The following is a 21,744-nucleotide window of genomic DNA, read 5'->3' as shown; positions in this document are numbered from 1 at the left end:
TAGGCTCTGTTGCCCTGCTTCCTCCGTTTCAGCGGGTACCTTTTTTCAGGGTTGCTTTTTCACCGGGTCTCCTCGCCATTGTAGTTTTTTATTTTATTTTATATTTTTGCTTAATGATTGCCACCTGAGGTAGCCTCTGTGGCCCATCTTCGTCAGTTTCAGAGGGTGGATTTCTCCGTGCTGCTTTTTCCCCAGGTCTCCACGCCCTTGTCTGTTTCTTTTGCTTAACGATTGCCACCTGAGCTAGTCTCTGTTGCCCATCTTTGTCAGTTTCAGAGGGTAGATTTCTCAGTCTTGCTCTTTCCCAGTTCTGCACGCCCTTGTGTGTGTGTGTGTGTGTTTTTTTTTTTTTTTGCTCAAATATTGAACCAAAGCTAGCATCTGTTGCCCATCTTCGGCAGTTTCAGAGGGTAGAATTCTCAGTGTTGCTTTTTCCTCCAGGTCTCCACGCCTTGTGTTTTCCTTTTGCTTAAAGATTGCCACCTGAGCTAGCCTCTGTTGCCCATCGTCGTCAGTTTCAGAGGGTACATTTCTCAGTGCTGCTTTTTCCCCAGGTCTCCACGCCCTTGTGTGTTTCTTTTGCTTAACGATTGCCACCTGAGCTAGCCTTTGTTGCGCTTCTTTCTCAGTTTCTGAGGGTGGATTTCTCAGTGTTGCTTTTCCCCAGGTCTCCACGCACTTCCTTTTATTTTTCCTTAAAAATTGCCACCTGAGCTAGCCCGTGTTGCCCATGGTCGTCAGTTTGAGAGGGTGGATTTCTCAGTGTTGCTTTTTCCCCAGGTCTCCACGCCCTTGTGTGTTTCTTTTGCTTAACGATTGCCACCTGAGCTAGCCTCTGTGGCCCATCTTCGTCAGTTTCAGAGGGTAGATTTCTCAGTGCTGCTTTTTGCCCAGGTCTCCACGCCCCTGTGTGTTTCTTTTGCTTAACGATTGCCACCTGAGCTAGCCTCTGTTGCCCATGTTCGTCAGTTTCAGAGGGTGGATTTCTCCGTGCTGCTTTTTACCCGGGTCTCCACGCCCTGGTGTCTTTCTTTTCTGCTTAAAGGTTGCAACCTGAGCTAGGGTCTGTTGCCCATGTTCCTCAGTTTCAGAGGGTGGATTTCTCCGTGCTGCTTTTTACCCGGGTCTCCACGCCCTTGTGTGTTTCTTTTGCTTAACGATTGCCACCTGAGCTAGCCTCTGTGGCCCATTTTCGTCAGCTTCAGAGGGTGGATTTCTCAGTGTTGCTTTTTCCCCAGATCTCCACGTCCCCTCAGTGTGTGTGTGTGTGTGAGTGTGTGTGTTTTCTTTGCAAGATTGGCACTTGAGCTAACGTGTGTTGCCAGTCTTTGTCAGTCAGAGGCTAGATTTTTCAGTATTGCTCTTTCCCAAGGTCTCCACTCCTTGCTCTTTTCTTTCTTTCTTTCTTTCTTTCTTTCTTTCTTTCTTTCTTTCTTTCTTTCTTTCTTTTTGGCTTAAATATTGTCACCTGAGCTAGGCTCTGTTGCCCTGCTTCCTCCGTTTCAGCGGGTACCTTTTTTCAGGGTTGCTTTTCACCGGGTCTCCTCGCCATTGTAGTTTTTTATTTTAATTTTTATTATTTTGCTTAATGATTGCCACCTGAGGTAGCCTCTGTTGCCCATTTTCGTCAGCTTCAGAGGGTAGATTTCTCAGTGTTGCTTTTTCCCAGGTCTCCACGCCCTTGTGTGTTTCTTTTGCTTAAAGATTGCCACCTGAGCTAGCCTCTGTTGCGCTTCTTTCTCAGTTTCAGAGGGTAGATTTCTCAGTGTTGCTTTTTCGCCAGCTCTCCACGCCCTGGTGTCTTTCTTTTCTGCTTAAAGGTTCCAACCTGAGCTAGCGTCTGTTGCCCATGTTCCTCAGTTTCAGAGGGTGGATTTCTCCGTGCTGCTTTTTACCCGGGTCTCCACGCCCTTGTGTGTTTCTTTTGCTTAACGATTGCCACCTGAGCTAGCCTCTGTTGCGCTTCTTTCTCAGTTTCTGAGGGTGGATTTCTCAGTGTTGCTTTTTCCCCAGGTCTCCACGCCCTTGTGTGTTTCTTTTGCTTAACGATTGCCGCCTGAGCTAGCCTCTGTGGCCCATTTTCGTCAGCTTCAGAGGGTGGATTTCTCAGTGTTGCTTTTTCCCCAGGTCTCCACGTCCCTCAGTGTGTGTGTGTGTGTGAGTGTGTGTGTTTTCTTTGCAAGATTGGCACTTGAGCTAACGTGTGTTGCCCATCTTTGTCAGTTTCAGAGGCTAGATTTTTCAGTATCGCTCTTTCCAAGGTCTCCACTCCTTGCTCTTTTCTTCGTTTCTTTCTTTCTTTCTTTTTGGCTTAAATATTGTCACCTGAGCTAGGCTCTGTTGCCCTGCTTCCTCCGTTTCAGCGGGTACCTTTTTTCAGGGTTGCTTTTTCACCGGGTCTCCTCGCCATTGTAGTTTTTTATTTTATTTATTTATTTTTTTGCTTAACGATTGCCACCTGAGCTAGCCTGTGTTGCCCATCTTCTTCAGTTTCAGATGGTAGATTTCTCAGTGTTGCTTTTTCCCCAGGTCTCCACGCCCTTGTGTGTTTCTTTTGCTTAACGATTGCCACCTGAGCTAGCCTCTGTGGCCCATCTTTGTCAGTTTCAGAGGGTAGATTTCTCAGTCTTGCTCTTTCCCAAGTTCTGCACGCCCTTGTGTGTGGGTTTTTTTTTTTTTTTTTTTTTGCTCAAATATTGAACCTAAGCTAGCATCTGTTGCCCTTCTTCGTCAGTTTCAGAGGGTGGATTTCTCCGTGTTGCTTTTTCCCCAGGTCTCCACGCCCTTGTGTGTTTCTTTTGCTTAACGATTGCCACCTGAGCTAGCCTCTGTGGCCCATTTTCGTCAGTTTCAGAGGGTGGATTTCTCCGTGTTGCTTTTTCCCCAGGTCTCCACGCCCTTGTGTGTTTCTTTTGCTTAACGATTGCCACCTGAGCTAGCCTCTGTGGCCCATTTTCGTCAGCTTCAGAGGGTGGATTTCTCAGTGTTGCTTTTTCCCCAGGTCTCCAAGTCCCTCAGTGTGTGTGTGTGTGAGTGTGTGTGTTTTCTTTGCAAGATTGGCACTTGAGCTAACGTGTGTTGCCAGTCTTTGTCAGTCAGAGGCTAGATTTTTCAGTATCGCTCTTTCCCAAGGTCTCCACTCCCTTGCTCTTTTCTTTCTTCCTACCTTTCTTTCTTTCTTTCTTTCTTTTTGGCTTAAATATTGTCACCTGAGCTAGGCTCTGTTGCCCTGCTTCCTCCGTTTCAGCGGGTACCTTTTTTCAGGTTGCTTTTTCACCGGGTCTCCTCGCCATTGTAGTTTTTTTATTTTATTTTATATTTTTGCTTAATGATTGCCACCTGAGGTAGCCTCTGTGGCCCATCTTCGTCAGTTTCAGAGGGTGGATTTCTCCGTGCTGCTTTTTCCCCAGGTCTCCACGCCCTTGTCTGTTTCTTTTGCTTAACGATTGCCACCTGAGCTAGTCCTCTGTTGCCCATCTTTGTCAGTTTCAGAGGGTAGATTTCTCAGTCTTGCTCTTTCCCAAGTTCTGCACGCCCTTGTGTGTGTGTGTGTGTGTTTTTTTTTTTTTTTGCTCAAATATTGAACCAAAGCTAGCATCTGTTGCCCATCTTCGGCAGTTTCAGAGGGTAGAATTCTCAGTGTTGCTTTTTCCCCAGGTCTCCACGCCCTTGTGTTTTCCTTTTGCTTAAAGATTGCCACCTGAGCTAGCCTCTGTTGCCCATCGTCGTCAGTTTCAGAGGGTACATTTCTCAGTGCTGCTTTTTCCCCAGGTCTCCACGCCCTTGTGTGTTCTTTTGCTTAACGATTGCCACCTGAGCTAGCCTTTGTTGCGCTTCTTTCTCAGTTTCTGAGGGGGATTTCTCCGTGTTGCTTTTTCCCCAGGTCTCCACGCACTTCCTTTTATTTTTCCTTAAAAATTGCCACCTGAGCTAGCCCGTGTTGCCATGGTCGTCAGTTTGAGAGGGTGGATTTCTCAGTGTTGCTTTTTCCCCAGGTCTCCACGCCCTTGTGTGTTTCTTTGCTTAACGATTGCCACCTGAGCTAGCCTCTGTGGCCCATCTTCGTCAGTTTCAGAGGGTAGATTTCTCAGTGCTGCTTTTTGCCCAGGTCTCCACGCCCCTGTGTGTTTTCTTTTGCTTAACGATTGCCACCTGAGCTAGCCTCTGTTGCCCATGTTCGTCAGTTTCAGAGGGTGGATTTCTCCGTGCTGCTTTTTACCCGGGTCTCCACGCCCTGGTGTCTTTCTTTTCTGCTTAAAGGTTGCAACCTGAAGCTAGGGTCTGTTGCCCATGTTCCTCAGTTTCAGAGGGTGGATTTCTCCGTGCTGCTTTTTACCCGGGTCTCCACGCCCTTGTGTGTTTCTTTTGCTTAACGATTGCCACCTGAGCTAGCCTCTGTGGCCCATTTTCGTCAGCTTCAGAGGGTGGATTTCTCAGTGTTGCTTTTTCCCCAGATCTCCACGTCCTCAGTGTGTGTGTGTGTGTGAGTGTGTGTGTTTTCTTTGCAAGATTGGCACTTGAGCTAACGTGTGTTGCCAGTCTTTGTCAGTCAGAGGCTAGATTTTTCAGTATTGCTCTTTCCCAAGGTCTCCACTCCCTTGCTCTTTCTTTCTTTCTTTCTTTCTTCTTTCTTTCTTTCTTTCTTTCTTTCTTTCTTTCTTTTGGCTTAAATATTGTCACCTGAGCTAGGCTCTGTTGCCCTGCTTCCTCCGTTTCAGCGGGGTACCTTTTTTCAGGGTTGCTTTTTCACCGGGTCTCCTCGCCATTGTAGTTTTTTATTTTATTTTATTATTTTGCTTAATGATTGCCACCTGAGGTAGCCTCTGTTGCCCATTTTCGTCAGCTTCAGAGGGTAGATTTCTCAGTGTTGCTTTTTCCCCAGGTCTCCACGCCTTGTGTGTTTCTTTTGCTTAAAGATTGCCACCTGAGCTAGCTCTGTTGCGCTTCTTTCTCAGTTTCAGAGGGTAGATTTCTCAGTGTTGCTTTTTCGCCAGCTCTCCACGCCCTGGTGTCTTTCTTTTCTGCTTAAAGGTTCCAACCTGAGCTAGCGTCTGTTGCCCATGTTCCTCAGTTTCAGAGGGTGGATTTCTCCGTGCTGCTTTTTACCCGGGTCTCCACGCCCTTGTGTGTTTCTTTGCTTAACGATTGCCACCTGAGCTAGCCTCTGTTGCGCTTCTTTCTCAGTTTCTGAGGGTGGATTTCTCAGTGTTGCTTTTTCCCCAGGTCTCCACGCCCTTGTGTGTTTCTTTTGCTTAACGATTGCCGCCTGAGCTAGCCTCTGTGGCCCATTTTCGTCAGCTTCAGAGGGTGGATTTCTCAGTGTTGCTTTTTCCCAGGTCTCCACGTCCCTCAGTGTGTGTGTGTGTGTGAGTGTGTGTGTTTTCTTTGCAAGATTGGCACTTGAGCTAACGTGTGTTGCCCATCTTTGTCAGTTTCAGAGGCTAGATTTTTCAGTATCGCTCTTTCCCAAGGTCTCCACTCCCTTGCTCTTTTCTTCGTTTCTTTCTTTCTTTCTTTTTGGCTTAAATATTGTCACCTGAGCTAGGCTCTGTTGCCCTGCTTCCTCCGTTTCAGCGGGTACCTTTTTTCAGGGTTGCTTTTTCACCGGGTCTCCTCGCCATTGTAGTTTTTTATTTTATTTTATATTTTTGCTTAATGATTGCCACCTGAGGTAGCCTCTGTGGCCCATCTTCGTCAGTTTCAGAGGTGGATTTCTCCGTGCTGCTTTTTCCCCAGGTCTCCACGCCCTTGTCTGTTTCTTTTGCTTAACGATTGCCACCTGAGCTAGTCTCTGTTGCCCATCTTGTGTCAGTTTCAGAGGGTAGATTTCTCAGTCTTGCTCTTTCCCAAGTTCTGCACGCCCTTGTGTGTGTGTGTGTGTGTTTTTTTTTTTTTTTGCTCATATATTGAACCAAAGCTAGCATCTGTTGCCCATCTTCGGCAGTTTCAGAGGGTAGAATTCTCAGTGTTGCTTTTTCCCCAGGTCTCCACGCCCTTGTGTTTTCCTTTTGCTTAAAGATTGCCACCTGAGCTAGCCTCTGTTGCCCATCGTCGTCAGTTTCAGAGGGTACATTTCTCAGTGCTGCTTTTTCCCCAGGTCTCCCACGCCCTTGTGTGTTTCTTTTGCTTAACGATTGCCACTGAGCTAGCCTTTGTTGCGCTTCTTTCTCAGTTTCTGAGGGTGGATTTCTCCGTGTTGCTTTTTCCCCAGGTCTCCACGCACTTCCTTTTATTTTCCTTAAAAATTGCCACCTGAGCTAGCCCGTGTTGCCCATGGTCGTCAGTTTGAGAGGGTGGATTTCTCAGTGTTGCTTTTTCCCCAGGTCTCCACGCCCTTGTGTGTTTCTTTTGCTTAACGATTGCCACCTGAGCTAGCCTCTGTGGCCCATCTTCGTCAGTTTCAGAGGGTAGATTTCTCAGTGCTGCTTTTTGCCCAGGTCTCCACGCCCCCTGTGTGTTTCTTTGCTGAACGATTGCCACCTGAGCTAGCCTCTGTTGCCCATGTTCGTCAGTTTCAGAGGGTGGATTTCTCCGTGCTGCTTTTTACCCGGGTCTCCACGCCCTGGTGTCTTTCTTTTCTGCTTAAAGGTTGCAACCTGAGCTAGGGTCTGTTGCCCATGTTCCTCAGTTTCAGAGGTGGATTTCTCCGTGCTGCTTTTTTACCCGGGTCTCCACGCCCTTGTGTGTTTCTTTTGCTTAACGATTGCCACCTGAGCTAGCCTCTGTGGCCCATTTTCGTCAGCTTCAGAGGGTGGATTTCTCAGTGTTGCTTTTTCCCCAGATCTCCACGTCCACTCAGTGTGTGTGTGTGTGTGAGTGTGTGTGTTTTCTTTGCAAGATGGCACTTGAGCTAACGTGTGTTGCCAGTCTTTGTCAGTCAGAGGCTAGATTTTTCAGTATTGCTCTTTCCCAAGGTCTCCACTCCCTTGCTCTTTTCTTTCTTTCTTCTTTCTTTCTTTCTTTCTTTCTTTCTTTCTTTCTTTCTTTCTTTTTGGCTTAAATATTGTCACCTGAGCTAGGCTCTGTTGCCCTGCTTCCTCCGTTTCAGCGGGTACCTTTTTTCAGGGTTGCTTTTTCACCGGGTCTCCTCGCCATTGTAGTTTTTTATTTTATTTTATTATTTTGCTTAATGATTGCCACCTGAGGTAGCCTCTGTTGCCCATTTTCGTCAGCTTCAGAGGGTAGATTTCTCAGTGTTGCTTTTTCCCCAGGTCTCCACGCCCTTGTGTGTTTCTTTTGCTTAAAGATTGCCACCTGAGCTAGCCTCTGTTGCGCTTCTTTCTCAGTTTCAGAGGGTAGATTTCTCAGTGTTGCTTTTTCGCCAGCTCTCCACGCCCTGGTGTCTTTCTTTTCTGCTTAAGGTTCCAACCTGAGCTAGCGTCTGTTGCCCATGTTCCTCAGTTTCAGAGGGTGGATTTCTCCGTGCTGCTTTTTACCCGGGTCTCCACGCCCTTGTGTGTTTCTTTTGCTTAACGATTGCCACCTGAGCTAGCCTCTGTTGCGCTTCTTTCTCAGTTTCTGAGGGTGGATTTCTCAGTGTTGCTTTTTCCCAGGTCTCCACGCCCTTGTGTGTTTCTTTTGCTTAACGATTGCCGCCTGAGCTAGCCTCTGTGGCCCATTTTCGTCAGCTTCAGAGGGTGGATTTCTCAGTGTTGCTTTTTCCCCAGGTCTCCACGTCCCTCAGTGTGTGTGTGTGTGTGAGTGTGTGTGTTTTCTTTGCAAGATTGGCACTTGAGCTAACGTGTGTTGCCCATCTTTGTCAGTTTCAGAGGCTAGATTTTTCAGTATCGCTCTTTCCCAAGGTCTCCACTCCCTTGCTCTTTTCTTCGTTTCTTTCTTTCTTTCTTTTTGGCTTAAATATTGTCACCTGAGCTAGGCTCTGTTGCCCTGCTTCCTCCGTTTCAGCGGGTACCTTTTTCAGGGTTGCTTTTTCACCGGGTCTCCTCGCCATTGTAGTTTTTTATTTTATTTTATATTTTTGCTTAATGATTGCCACCTGAGGTAGCCTCTGTGGCCCATCTTCGTCAGTTTCAGAGGGTGGATTTCTCCGTGCTGCTTTTTCCCCAGGTCTCACGCCCTTGTCTGTTTCTTTTGCTTAACGATTGCACCTGAGCTAGTCTCTGTTGCCCATCTTTGTCAGTTTCAGAGGGTAGATTTCTCAGTCTTGCTCTTTCCCAAGTTCTGCACGCCCTTGTGTGTGTGTGTGTGTGTTTTTTTTTTTTTTTTGCTCAAATATTGAACCAAAGCTAGCATCTGTTGCCCATCTTCGGCAGTTTCAGAGGGTAGAATTCTCAGTGTTGCTTTTTCCCCAGGTCTCCACGCCCTTGTGTTTTCCTTTTGCTTAAAGATTGCCACCTGAGCTAGCCTCTGTTGCCCATCGTCGTCAGTTTCAGAGGGTACATTTCTCAGTGCTGCTTTTTCCCCAGGTCTCCACGCCCTTGTGTGTTTCTTTTGCTTAACGATTGCCACCTGAGCTAGCCTTTGTTGCGCTTCTTTCTCAGTTTCTGAGGGTGGATTTCTCAGTGTTGCTTTTTCCCCAGGTCTCCACGCACTTCCTTTTATTTTTCCTTAAAAATTGCCACCTGAGCTAGCCCGTGTTGCCCATGGTCGTCAGTTTGAGAGGGTGGATTTCTCAGTGTTGCTTTTTCCCCAGGTCTCCACGCCCTTGTGTGTTTCTTTTGCTTAACGATTGCCACCTGAGCTAGCCTCTGTGGCCCATCTTCGTCAGTTTCAGAGGGTAGATTTCTCAGTGCTGCTTTTTGCCCAGGTCTCCACGCCCCTGTGTGTTTCTTTTGCTTAACGATTGCCACCTGAGCTAGCCTCTGTTGCCCATGTTCGTCAGTTTCAGAGGGTGGATTTCTCCGTGCTGCTTTTTACCCGGGTCTCCACGCCCTGGTGTCTTTCTTTTCTGCTTAAAGGTTGCAACCTGAGCTAGGGTCTGTTGCCCATGTTCCTCAGTTTCAGAGGGTGGATTTCTCCGTGCTGCTTTTTACCCGGGTCTCCACGCCCTTGTGTGTTTCTTTTGCTTAACGATTGCCACCTGAGCTAGCCTCTGTGGCCCATTTTCGTCAGCTTCAGAGGGTGGATTTCTCAGTGTTGCTTTTTCCCCAGATCTCCACGTCCCTCAGTGTGTGTGTGTGTGTGAGTGTGTGTGTTTTCTTTGCAAGATTGGCACTTGAGCTAACGTGTGTTGCCAGTCTTTGTCAGTCAGAGGCTAGATTTTTCAGTATTGCTCTTTCCCAAGGTCTCCACTCCCTTGCTCTTTTCTTTCTTTCTTTCTTTCTTTCTTTCTTTCTTTCTTTCTTTCTTTCTTTCTTTCTTTTTGGCTTAAATATTGTCACCTGAGCTAGGCTCTGTTGCCCTGCTTCCTCCGTTTCAGCGGGTACCTTTTTTCAGGGTTGCTTTTTCACCGGGTCTCCTCGCCATTGTAGTTTTTTATTTTATTTTATTATTTTGCTTAATGATTGCCACCTGAGGTAGCCTCTGTTGCCCATTTTCGTCAGCTTCAGAGGGTAGATTTCTCAGTGTTGCTTTTTCCCCAGGTCTCCACGCCCTTGTGTGTTTCTTTTGCTTAAAGATTGCCACCTGAGCTAGCCTCTGTTGCGCTTCTTTCTCAGTTTCAGAGGGTAGATTTCTCAGTGTTGCTTTTTCGCCAGCTCTCCACGCCCTGGTGTCTTTCTTTTCTGCTTAAAGGTTCCAACCTGAGCTAGCGTCTGTTGCCCATGTTCCTCAGTTTCAGAGGGTGGATTTCTCCGTGCTGCTTTTTACCCGGGTCTCCACGCCCTTGTGTGTTTCTTTTGCTTAACGATTGCCACCTGAGCTAGCCTCTGTTGCGCTTCTTTCTCAGTTTCTGAGGGTGGATTTCTCAGTGTTGCTTTTTCCCCAGGTCTCCACGCCCTTGTGTGTTTCTTTTGCTTAACGATTGCCGCCTGAGCTAGCCTCTGTGGCCCATTTTCGTCAGCTTCAGAGGGTGGATTTCTCAGTGTTGCTTTTTCCCCAGGTCTCCACGTCCCTCAGTGTGTGTGTGTGTGTGAGTGTGTGTGTTTTCTTTGCAAGATTGGCACTTGAGCTAACGTGTGTTGCCCATCTTTGTCAGTTTCAGAGGCTAGATTTTTCAGTATCGCTCTTTCCCAAGGTCTCCACTCCCTTGCTCTTTTCTTCGTTTCTTTCTTTCTTTCTTTTTGGCTTAAATATTGTCACCTGAGCTAGGCTCTGTTGCCCTGCTTCCTCCGTTTCAGCGGGTACCTTTTTTCAGGGTTGCTTTTTCACCGGGTCTCCTCGCCATTGTAGTTTTTTATTTTATTTATTTATTTTTTTGCTTAACGATTGCCACCTGAGCTAGCCTGTGTTGCCCATCTTCTTCAGTTTCAGATGGTAGATTTCTCAGTGTTGCTTTTTCCCCAGGTCTCCACGCCCTTGTGTGTTTCTTTTGCTTAACGATTGCCACCTGAGCTAGCCTCTGTGGCCCATCTTTGTCAGTTTCAGAGGGTAGATTTCTCAGTCTTGCTCTTTCCAAGTTCTGCACGCCCTTGTGTGTGGGTTTTTTTTTTTTTTTTTTTTTTGCTCAAATATTGAACCTAAGCTAGCATCTGTTGCCCTTCTTCGTCAGTTTCAGAGGGTGGATTTCTCCGTGTTGCTTTTTCCCCAGGTCTCCACGCCCTTGTGTGTTTCTTTTGCTTAACGATTGCCACCTGAGCTAGCCTCTGTGGCCCATTTTCGTCAGTTTCAGAGGGTGGATTTCTCAGTGTTGCTTTTTCCCCAGGTCTCCACGCCCTTGTGTGTTTCTTTTGCTTAACGATTGCCACCTGAGCTAGCCTCTGTGGCCCATTTTCGTCAGCTTCAGAGGGTGGATTTCTCAGTGTTGCTTTTTCCCCAGGTCTCCAAGTCCCTCAGTGTGTGTGTGTGTGAGTGTGTGTGTTTTCTTTGCAAGATTGGCACTTGAGCTAACGTGTGTTGCCAGTCTTTGTCAGTCAGAGGCTAGATTTTTCAGTATCGCTCTTTCCCAAGGTCTCCACTCCCTTGCTCTTTTCTTTCTTCCTACCTTTCTTTCTTTCTTTCTTTCTTTTTGGCTTAAATATTGTCACCTGAGCTAGGCTCTGTTGCCCTGCTTCCTCCGTTTCAGCGGGTACCTTTTTTCAGGGTTGCTTTTTCACCGGGTCTCCTCGCCATTGTAGTTTTTTATTTTATTTTATATTTTTGCTTAATGATTGCCACCTGAGGTAGCCTCTGTGGCCCATCTTCGTCAGTTTCAGAGGGTGGATTTCTCCGTGCTGCTTTTTCCCCAGGTCTCCACGCCCTTGTCTGTTTCTTTTGCTTAACGATTGCCACCTGAGCTAGTCTCTGTTGCCCATCTTTGTCAGTTTCAGAGGGTAGATTTCTCAGTCTTGCTCTTTCCCAAGTTCTGCACGCCCTTGTGTGTGTGTGTGTGTGTTTTTTTTTTTTTTTGCTCAAATATTGAACCAAAGCTAGCATCTGTTGCCCATCTTCGGCAGTTTCAGAGGGTAGAATTCTCAGTGTTGCTTTTTCCCCAGGTCTCCACGCCCTTGTGTTTTCCTTTTGCTTAAAGATTGCCACCTGAGCTAGCCTCTGTTGCCCATCGTCGTCAGTTTCAGAGGGTACATTTCTCAGTGCTGCTTTTTCCCCAGGTCTCCACGCCCTTGTGTGTTTCTTTTGCTTAACGATTGCCACCTGAGCTAGCCTTTGTTGCGCTTCTTTCTCAGTTTCTGAGGGTGGATTTCTCCGTGTTGCTTTTTCCCCAGGTCTCCACGCACTTCCTTTTATTTTTCCTTAAAAATTGCCACCTGAGCTAGCCCGTGTTGCCCATGGTCGTCAGTTTGAGAGGGTGGATTTCTCAGTGTTGCTTTTTCCCCAGGTCTCCACGCCCTTGTGTGTTTCTTTTGCTTAACGATTGCCACCTGAGCTAGCCTCTGTGGCCCATCTTCGTCAGTTTCAGAGGGTAGATTTCTCAGTGCTGCTTTTTGCCCAGGTCTCCACGCCCCTGTGTGTTTCTTTTGCTTAACGATTGCCACCTGAGCTAGCCTCTGTTGCCCATGTTCGTCAGTTTCAGAGGGTGGATTTCTCCGTGCTGCTTTTTACCCGGGTCTCCACGCCCTGGTGTCTTTCTTTTCTGCTTAAAGGTTGCAACCTGAGCTAGGGTCTGTTGCCCATGTTCCTCAGTTTCAGAGGGTGGATTTCTCCGTGCTGCTTTTTACCCGGGTCTCCACGCCCTTGTGTGTTTCTTTTGCTTAACGATTGCCACCTGAGCTAGCCTCTGTGGCCCATTTTCGTCAGCTTCAGAGGGTGGATTTCTCAGTGTTGCTTTTTCCCCAGATCTCCACGTCCCTCAGTGTGTGTGTGTGTGTGAGTGTGTGTGTTTTCTTTGCAAGATTGGCACTTGAGCTAACGTGTGTTGCCAGTCTTTGTCAGTCAGAGGCTAGATTTTTCAGTATTGCTCTTTCCCAAGGTCTCCACTCCCTTGCTCTTTTCTTTCTTTCTTTCTTTCTTTCTTTCTTTCTTTCTTTCTTTCTTTCTTTCTTTCTTTTTGGCTTAAATATTGTCACCTGAGCTAGGCTCTGTTGCCCTGCTTCCTCCGTTTCAGCGGGTACCTTTTTTCAGGGTTGCTTTTTCACCGGGTCTCCTCGCCATTGTAGTTTTTTATTTTATTTTATTATTTTGCTTAATGATTGCCACCTGAGGTAGCCTCTGTTGCCCATTTTCGTCAGCTTCAGAGGGTAGATTTCTCAGTGTTGCTTTTTCCCCAGGTCTCCACGCCCTTGTGTGTTTCTTTTGCTTAAAGATTGCCACCTGAGCTAGCCTCTGTTGCGCTTCTTTCTCAGTTTCAGAGGGTAGATTTCTCAGTGTTGCTTTTTCGCCAGCTCTCCACGCCCTGGTGTCTTTCTTTTCTGCTTAAAGGTTCCAACCTGAGCTAGCGTCTGTTGCCCATGTTCCTCAGTTTCAGAGGGTGGATTTCTCCGTGCTGCTTTTTACCCGGGTCTCCACGCCCTTGTGTGTTTCTTTTGCTTAACGATTGCCACCTGAGCTAGCCTCTGTTGCGCTTCTTTCTCAGTTTCTGAGGGTGGATTTCTCAGTGTTGCTTTTTCCCCAGGTCTCCACGCCCTTGTGTGTTTCTTTTGCTTAACGATTGCCGCCTGAGCTAGCCTCTGTGGCCCATTTTCGTCAGCTTCAGAGGGTGGATTTCTCAGTGTTGCTTTTTCCCCAGGTCTCCACGTCCCTCAGTGTGTGTGTGTGTGTGAGTGTGTGTGTTTTCTTTGCAAGATTGGCACTTGAGCTAACGTGTGTTGCCCATCTTTGTCAGTTTCAGAGGCTAGATTTTTCAGTATCGCTCTTTCCCAAGGTCTCCACTCCCTTGCTCTTTTCTTCGTTTCTTTCTTTCTTTCTTTTTGGCTTAAATATTGTCACCTGAGCTAGGCTCTGTTGCCCTGCTTCCTCCGTTTCAGCGGGTACCTTTTTTCAGGGTTGCTTTTTCACCGGGTCTCCTCGCCATTGTAGTTTTTTATTTTATTTTATATTTTTGCTTAATGATTGCCACCTGAGGTAGCCTCTGTGGCCCATCTTCGTCAGTTTCAGAGGGTGGATTTCTCCGTGCTGCTTTTTCCCCAGGTCTCCACGCCCTTGTCTGTTTCTTTTGCTTAACGATTGCCACCTGAGCTAGTCTCTGTTGCCCATCTTTGTCAGTTTCAGAGGGTAGATTTCTCAGTCTTGCTCTTTCCCAAGTTCTGCACGCCCTTGTGTGTGTGTGTGTGTGTTTTTTTTTTTTTTTGCTCATATATTGAACCAAAGCTAGCATCTGTTGCCCATCTTCGGCAGTTTCAGAGGGTAGAATTCTCAGTGTTGCTTTTTCCCCAGGTCTCCACGCCCTTGTGTTTTCCTTTTGCTTAAAGATTGCCACCTGAGCTAGCCTCTGTTGCCCATCGTCGTCAGTTTCAGAGGGTACATTTCTCAGTGCTGCTTTTTCCCCAGGTCTCCACGCCCTTGTGTGTTTCTTTTGCTTAACGATTGCCACCTGAGCTAGCCTTTGTTGCGCTTCTTTCTCAGTTTCTGAGGGTGGATTTCTCCGTGTTGCTTTTTCCCCAGGTCTCCACGCACTTCCTTTTATTTTTCCTTAAAAATTGCCACCTGAGCTAGCCCGTGTTGCCCATGGTCGTCAGTTTGAGAGGGTGGATTTCTCAGTGTTGCTTTTTCCCCAGGTCTCCACGCCCTTGTGTGTTTCTTTTGCTTAACGATTGCCACCTGAGCTAGCCTCTGTGGCCCATCTTCGTCAGTTTCAGAGGGTAGATTTCTCAGTGCTGCTTTTTGCCCAGGTCTCCACGCCCCTGTGTGTTTCTTTTGCTTAACGATTGCCACCTGAGCTAGCCTCTGTTGCCCATGTTCGTCAGTTTCAGAGGGTGGATTTCTCCGTGCTGCTTTTTACCCGGGTCTCCACGCCCTGGTGTCTTTCTTTTCTGCTTAAAGGTTGCAACCTGAGCTAGGGTCTGTTGCCCATGTTCCTCAGTTTCAGAGGGTGGATTTCTCCGTGCTGCTTTTTACCCGGGTCTCCACGCCCTTGTGTGTTTCTTTTGCTTAACGATTGCCACCTGAGCTAGCCTCTGTGGCCCATTTTCGTCAGCTTCAGAGGGTGGATTTCTCAGTGTTGCTTTTTCCCCAGATCTCCACGTCCCTCAGTGTGTGTGTGTGTGTGAGTGTGTGTGTTTTCTTTGCAAGATTGGCACTTGAGCTAACGTGTGTTGCCAGTCTTTGTCAGTCAGAGGCTAGATTTTTCAGTATTGCTCTTTCCCAAGGTCTCCACTCCCTTGCTCTTTTCTTTCTTTCTTTCTTTCTTTCTTTCTTTCTTTCTTTCTTTCTTTCTTTCTTTCTTTTTGGCTTAAATATTGTCACCTGAGCTAGGCTCTGTTGCCCTGCTTCCTCCGTTTCAGCGGGTACCTTTTTTCAGGGTTGCTTTTTCACCGGGTCTCCTCGCCATTGTAGTTTTTTATTTTATTTTATTATTTTGCTTAATGATTGCCACCTGAGGTAGCCTCTGTTGCCCATTTTCGTCAGCTTCAGAGGGTAGATTTCTCAGTGTTGCTTTTTCCCCAGGTCTCCACGCCCTTGTGTGTTTCTTTTGCTTAAAGATTGCCACCTGAGCTAGCCTCTGTTGCGCTTCTTTCTCAGTTTCAGAGGGTAGATTTCTCAGTGTTGCTTTTTCGCCAGCTCTCCACGCCCTGGTGTCTTTCTTTTCTGCTTAAAGGTTCCAACCTGAGCTAGCGTCTGTTGCCCATGTTCCTCAGTTTCAGAGGGTGGATTTCTCCGTGCTGCTTTTTTACCCGGGTCTCCACGCCCTTGTGTGTTTCTTTTGCTTAACGATTGCCACCTGAGCTAGCCTCTGTTGCGCTTCTTTCTCAGTTTCTGAGGGTGGATTTCTCAGTGTTGCTTTTTCCCCAGGTCTCCACGCCCTTGTGTGTTTCTTTTGCTTAACGATTGCCGCCTGAGCTAGCCTCTGTGGCCCATTTTCGTCAGCTTCAGAGGGTGGATTTCTCAGTGTTGCTTTTTCCCAGGTCTCCACGTCCCTCAGTGTGTGTGTGTGTGTGAGTGTGTGTGTTTTCTTTGCAAGATTGGCACTTGAGCTAACGTGTGTTGCCCATCTTTGTCAGTTTCAGAGGCTAGATTTTTCAGTATCGCTCTTTCCCAAGGTCTCCACTCCCTTGCTCTTTTCTTCGTTTCTTTCTTTCTTTCTTTTTGGCTTAAATATTGTCACCTGAGCTAGGCTCTGTTGCCCTGCTTCCTCCGTTTCAGCGGGTACCTTTTTTCAGGGTTGCTTTTTCACCGGGTCTCCTCGCCATTGTAGTTTTTTATTTTATTTTATATTTTTGCTTAATGATTGCCACCTGAGGTAGCCTCTGTGGCCCATCTTCGTCAGTTTCAGAGGGTGGATTTCTCCGTGCTGCTTTTTCCCCAGGTCTCCACGCCCTTGTCTGTTTCTTTTGCTTAACGATTGCCACCTGAGCTAGTCTCTGTTGCCCATCTTTGTCAGTTTCAGAGGGTAGATTTCTCAGTCTTGCTCTTTCCCAAGTTCTGCACGCCCTTGTGTGTGTGTGTGTGTGTTTTTTTTTTTTTTTTGCTCAAATATTGAACCAAAGCTAGCATCTGTTGCCCATCTTCGGCAGTTTCAGAGGGTAGAATTCTCAGTGTTGCTTTTTCCCCAGGTCTCCACGCCCTTGTGTTTTCCTTTTGCTTAAAGATTGCCACCTGAGCTAGCCTCTGTTGCCCATCGTCGTCAGTTTCAGAGGGTACATTTCTCAGTGCTGCTTTTTCCCCAGGTCTCCACGCCCTTGTGTGTTTCTTTTGCTTAACGATTGCCACCTGAGCTAGCCTTTGTTGCGCTTCTTTCTCAGTTTCTGAGGGTGGATTTCTCAGTGTTGCTTTTTCCCCAGGTCTCCACGCACTTCCTTTTATTTTTCCTTAAAAATTGCCACCTGAGCTAGCCCGTGTTGCCCATGGTCGTCAGTTTGAGAGGGTGGATTTCTCAGTGTTGCTTTTTCCCCAGGTCTCCACGCCCTTGTGTGTTTCTTTTGCTTAACGATTGCCACCTGAGCTAGCCTCTGTGGCCCATCTTCGTCAGTTTCAGAGGGTAGATTTCTCAGTGCTGCTTTTTGCCCAGGTCTCCACGCCCCTGTGTGTTTCTTTTGCTTAACGATTGCCACCTGAGCTAGCCTCTGTTGCCCATGTTCGTCAGTTTCAGAGGGTGGATTTCTCCGTGCTGCTTTTTACCCGGGTCTCCACGCCCTGGTGTCTTTCTTTTCTGCTTAAAGGTTGCAACCTGAGCTAGGGTCTGTTGCCCATGTTCCTCAGTTTCAGAGGGTGGATTTCTCCGTGCTGCTTTTTACCCGGGTCTCCACGCCCTTGTGTGTTTCTTTTGCTTAACGATTGCCACCTGAGCTAGCCTCTGTGGCCCATTTTCGTCAGCTTCAGAGGGTGGATTTCTCAGTGTTGCTTTTTCCCCAGATCTCCACGTCCCTCAGTGTGTGTGTGTGTGTGAGTGTGTGTGTTTTCTTTGCAAGATTGGCACTTGAGCTAACGTGTGTTGCCAGTCTTTGTCAGTCAGAGGCTAGATTTTTCAGTATTGCTCTTTCCCAAGGTCTCCACTCCCTTGCTCTTTTCTTTCTTTCTTTCTTTCTTTCTTTCTTTCTTTCTTTCTTTCTTTCTTTCTTTTTGGCTTAAATATTGTCACCTGAGCTAGGCTCTGTTGCCCTGCTTCCTCCGTTTCAGCGGGTACCTTTTTTCAGGGTTGCTTTTTCACCGGGTCTCCTCGCCATTGTAGTTTTTTATTTTATTTTATTATTTTGCTTAATGATTGCCACCTGAGGTAGCCTCTGTTGCCCATTTTCGTCAGCTTCAGAGGGTAGATTTCTCAGTGTTGCTTTTTCCCCAGGTCTCCACGCCCTTGTGTGTTTCTTTTGCTTAAAGATTGCCACCTGAGCTAGCCTCTGTTGCGCTTCTTTCTCAGTTTCAGAGGGTAGATTTCTCAGTGTTGCTTTTTCGCCAGCTCTCCACGCCCTGGTGTCTTTCTTTTCTGCTTAAAGGTTCCAACCTGAGCTAGCGTCTGTTGCCCATGTTCCTCAGTTTCAGAGGGTGGATTTCTCCGTGCTGCTTTTTACCCGGGTCTCCACGCCCTTGTGTGTTTCTTTTGCTTAACGATTGCCACCTGAGCTAGCCTCTGTTGCGCTTCTTTCTCAGTTTCTGAGGGTGGATTTCTCAGTGTTGCTTTTTCCCCAGGTCTCCACGCCCTTGTGTGTTTCTTTTGCTTAACGATTGCCGCCTGAGCTAGCCTCTGTGGCCCATTTTCGTCAGCTTCAGAGGGTGGATTTCTCAGTGTTGCTTTTTCCCCAGGTCTCCACGTCCCTCAGTGTGTGTGTGTGTGTGAGTGTGTGTGTTTTCTTTGCAAGATTGGCACTTGAGCTAACGTGTGTTGCCCATCTTTGTCAGTTTCAGAGGCTAGATTTTTCAGTATCGCTCTTTCCCAAGGTCTCCACTCCCTTGCTCTTTTCTTCGTTTCTTTCTTTCTTTCTTTTTGGCTTAAATATTGTCACCTGAGCTAGGCTCTGTTGCCCTGCTTCCTCCGTTTCAGCGGGTACCTTTTTTCAGGGTTGCTTTTTCACCGGGTCTCCTCGCCATTGTAGTTTTTTATTTTATTTATTTATTTTTTTGCTTAACGATTGCCACCTGAGCTAGCCTGTGTTGCCCATGTTCGTCAGTTTCAGAGGGTAGATTTCTCAGCGTTGCTTTTTCCCCAGGTCTCTACGCGCTTGTGTGTGTGTGTGTGTGTGTGTGTGTTCTGCTTAAAGATTGCCACCCGAGCTAGCCCCTGTTGCCCATCTTCGTCAGTTTCAGAGGGTAGATTTCTCAGTGTTGATTTTCCCCCAGTTCTCCACGCCCTCGTGCTTTTTTTTTTTTTTTTAATTTCCTTAAATGTCGGCACCTCAGCTAGCCTCTTTTTCCCATCTTCGTCCGTTTCAGCGGGTAGACTCTCCGCCTGCCTTCGACAGACCCTCTGCGCTTGAAAGCTTTCCTCCTCCCGTCATCACGGTCCTTCTCGGATGACGTGCCTGGTTTCGGTTTGACCGTCCCCGCCCGCCCTGATTTTCTAAGTCCTCCCGGGAGCCCCGGGGGCGCTCCGGCCGCTCCGGGAAGCGGCGGCCTCCCGGCCGCACCGGCTCAGCCCGGCCCGGGCCGACCCCTGGCCTCTCTGGGGGAACTCTCCCCGTCCCCTTCCCGGTGAGCGCCCGAGAAACCTTTTCCGGGTCCCCCTCCTGCGGCTGGGGCTGCGCCTTGGCGGCCGGGAGCCCGCGGGCGGACGCCCCGGGGCCGAGCTGGGCCGGGAGGCTGGGTCCGAGGGGGCGCCGGGACGGGATCTGGCGGCCCGGCGGCCCGGCTGTGCTCCCTGGCGGGCCCGCGCTCCGGCTCCGTCCCGCTGAGGCGGTCGCCGGTCGCCGGGTGCCACCTGGCGGCCGCTTTTATATCGTCTCTTTCCTCCGGAGCTCCGGCGACGCAGGCCAAGGGACGGGACTCGGCCGCGGTGACCGAGGCAGAGTCCCGGGAGGCCGGCGTCGCTGGCGGGATCTGGCCCGGTGGCGCCGGGGCGTGAGCGCGACGCCCGCTCGCCGGAGATTGGAGGTGCAGGCTACTGAGGGAGGTGGCTGTCGCCGCGCCGCCCGGTGCCGGCCGGGGTGTGGGGCCTCCCGGACGGGTCGACCAGCAGCCGCCGGTGCCCCTCCGTCCCCGGGAGGGGGTGGGGGGCCGCCGCGGGGGAACGGGCGAGGGAACTCGTCCCGTGCCCGGCCGTCGTCCTGAGGGCGGCCCGGTGGTCGGGCCTTCCGCGTCGCCGATCCCCTTTCCGCGCCCCGCTCCGGAGGTGGGGGACCGGCCGGGGCCTTGTGGGGGAGGCCCGTGGAGGGCGCGACGGGCTCGGCCGCCGGGCTGGCCTTTTCCCCACTGGTCTTCCGAGTCGACCGGCTCTGGCGGTGGGGACCGGGCCCGGTCCTCGGATGCCTCCTCCTCCGTGGCAGTTTTTTGTCCAAGTCCCGCCCTGGAGAAGAGCGTGGACCGGCCGCGGGAGCCCTCGAGGGCGGGCCGGGGAGGGCGTCCCCGGCCGGGACGCGTGCCCGGGGTGGGTCCGGGCCGTCGGACCGGACTTCTCTCTCCGAGTTTCGCGGGTCGCGTCTTTGTCCGGAGGTGGGAGGGGGCCGGCTCGAGGCGTAGGTGGAGCCCCGGCTGAGGGACGGGAGCCACGGTCCCGCCCCGGGCCCGGTCGCCGGAGGCTCCTCCGTGGAATTCTTTTCTAAGTCCTGACCCGGCGACTCAGAGGGAGGGACCGACCGGTCCCGGCCCGCGCGGGCGGCCCGGGGAGGCTGTCCCCGGCTCCCCCTGCCGCCACGCTTCTGGGGTCGACCAGATGGCCCCGGGAGCTCCGGGCCTGGTGGCGATGGGGTCGTGCTTGGGGTCTGGTGGCCGTGGCCGTGATCCAGGGGTTCCCCTCGTGATCCGTGGGTGGGCCCCGTCTCCGGGCGCGGCGATTCTTGCCCCTGAATGGGTGGTTTTGTGCCGCCAGATAAGTGCCGACACGCTCTGCTCGGGTGACAGTCGCCCGAGAGCTTCCGGGTGCCTGGATGCGTGTGCGGGGAGGTCTCCGGGCTCTGGCCGAGAACCGGACGCCCGTTTCCACCCCCGCCGCTTGAGCCGCCCGCTGGGGCCTGCGCGCCGGCTCTTGTGCGTTCCAGGCGTCCCCGCGACCGTGGTGCCACCTCCGGTCTCTGGTACCCGAGGGCGGCGGGGTTAGGGGCGCGGGGTCCTCTACCACGTGCACTCCCTGCCGCCGGCACCCGGGTGCGGTCGCGACTTACCCCGTCCCGCCGGCTCCGTGCCAGTGCGTGTCAGGCGTTCTCGTCCTGGGGTCGTCGCCCGCGCTTGCTAGAGGAGGAGGGGGGCCGGTGAGGCTGAAGCAGGCTCCTCCGCTCGCTGTCCTCGCCGGCCTTCCCTTGCTCGGGGATCCCTCGCGTTATGCTGCTGATCGATGTGGTGATGCTGTGCTCTCCCGGGCCGGGCCTAAGCCGTGCCAGACGAGGGACGGACGTTCATGGCGAACGGGACCGCTCTTCTCGCTCTGCCCGCGGGCCCCCTCGCCCGTTCTCCCCCGCTGCGAGTGGCGTGTGGGAGGTGGCAGGGGTGCGGAATCCGGCCCGACCTCGCTCCCCCGCCCCGTGCCTTGGCGCGTGGGCGGTGTCGGGGTCTCCGTGACGCGGCGGATGCTCCGCCTGTGCCTCTTGGCTGTGTCTCGCGGGCGGCCCTCCCCACGGTGGGGCGGGCCGTGTTGCCGCCGCGCCGCGCGCCTTCTTGGACGCGTGAGCGCGCTCCCCCGGCCGTTGGCGGTGCCCCTGGAGTGTTCCAGGTCGTCCCTCAGGCGCCTGAGGCCGAGTGGCGGTGTCGTTCCCTGTTCCCGTCGCCCTCCTCAGGTGACCGCTGCGCTGGTGTGTCTGAGAAGCGGGGGGTCGAGTCGGTAAGGGAGGCGTGCCCGTCCCCCTCGGGGGGGACGGGTGCCTCGTCGCGCCCCCCCCCACGGCGTGCCGTGTGGGGGCGGGCAGGCTCGGGCGCGTGCCCGCGTGTTCCCCTTGCTGGGGTTTCCACGCGGGTGTGGGAGTGATCGTGGCGGGCCGAGCCAGCGGCGTGATGCTGGCTCTTTGGTTGGGAGGTGCTGTTTGATCGGCACCTCCGTCCCAGTCTCTGCCTCCCTTGGTCTCGGCCTGAGGGGAGGCACTGACTTGGGAGCCGCACAGGGGCCTTTTAGATCCCTAGCTAAGCCCAGTGTGGCCGGAGATGGCGAGCCCGGGGCAGCGCGGGCTCGCGGCCCTGACCACGGACGCTCCGACTTGCTCTAGGCCTTACCTCTACCGCAGACCCCTCCTGCGTTGTGTGGCCATGGTGTCTGTAAGCGCCTTGGTGGGCCCGATGGCGGACGATGGGCGGGGGCGACACGCCCTCGGGGAGAAAGCCTTCTCTAGCGATCCGAGAGGGTGCCTTGGGGTACCGGACCCCCCAGCCGCCGCCCCTCCTCTGCGCGTAGTAGCCACGGACGCCACCATCGTGGCGCGTGGGCAGAGCCGCTCTTTGCCTACCGCGGCCGGCGCCTCCCCCCTCCGAGTCGGGGGAGGGTCACGCCCGGCCGGGCCGTCGTTGGGCGCGGGGCCGCGCGTG

The sequence above is a fragment of the Equus caballus genome, unplaced genomic scaffold (genome assembly GCF_041296265.1).
Source record: "Equus caballus isolate H_3958 breed thoroughbred unplaced genomic scaffold, TB-T2T haplotype2-0000827, whole genome shotgun sequence".
Lineage (NCBI taxonomy): Eukaryota > Metazoa > Chordata > Mammalia > Perissodactyla > Equidae > Equus > Equus caballus.
The sequence above is the reverse complement of the archived record's forward strand: the minus strand, read 5'-3'. Positions refer to the sequence as shown.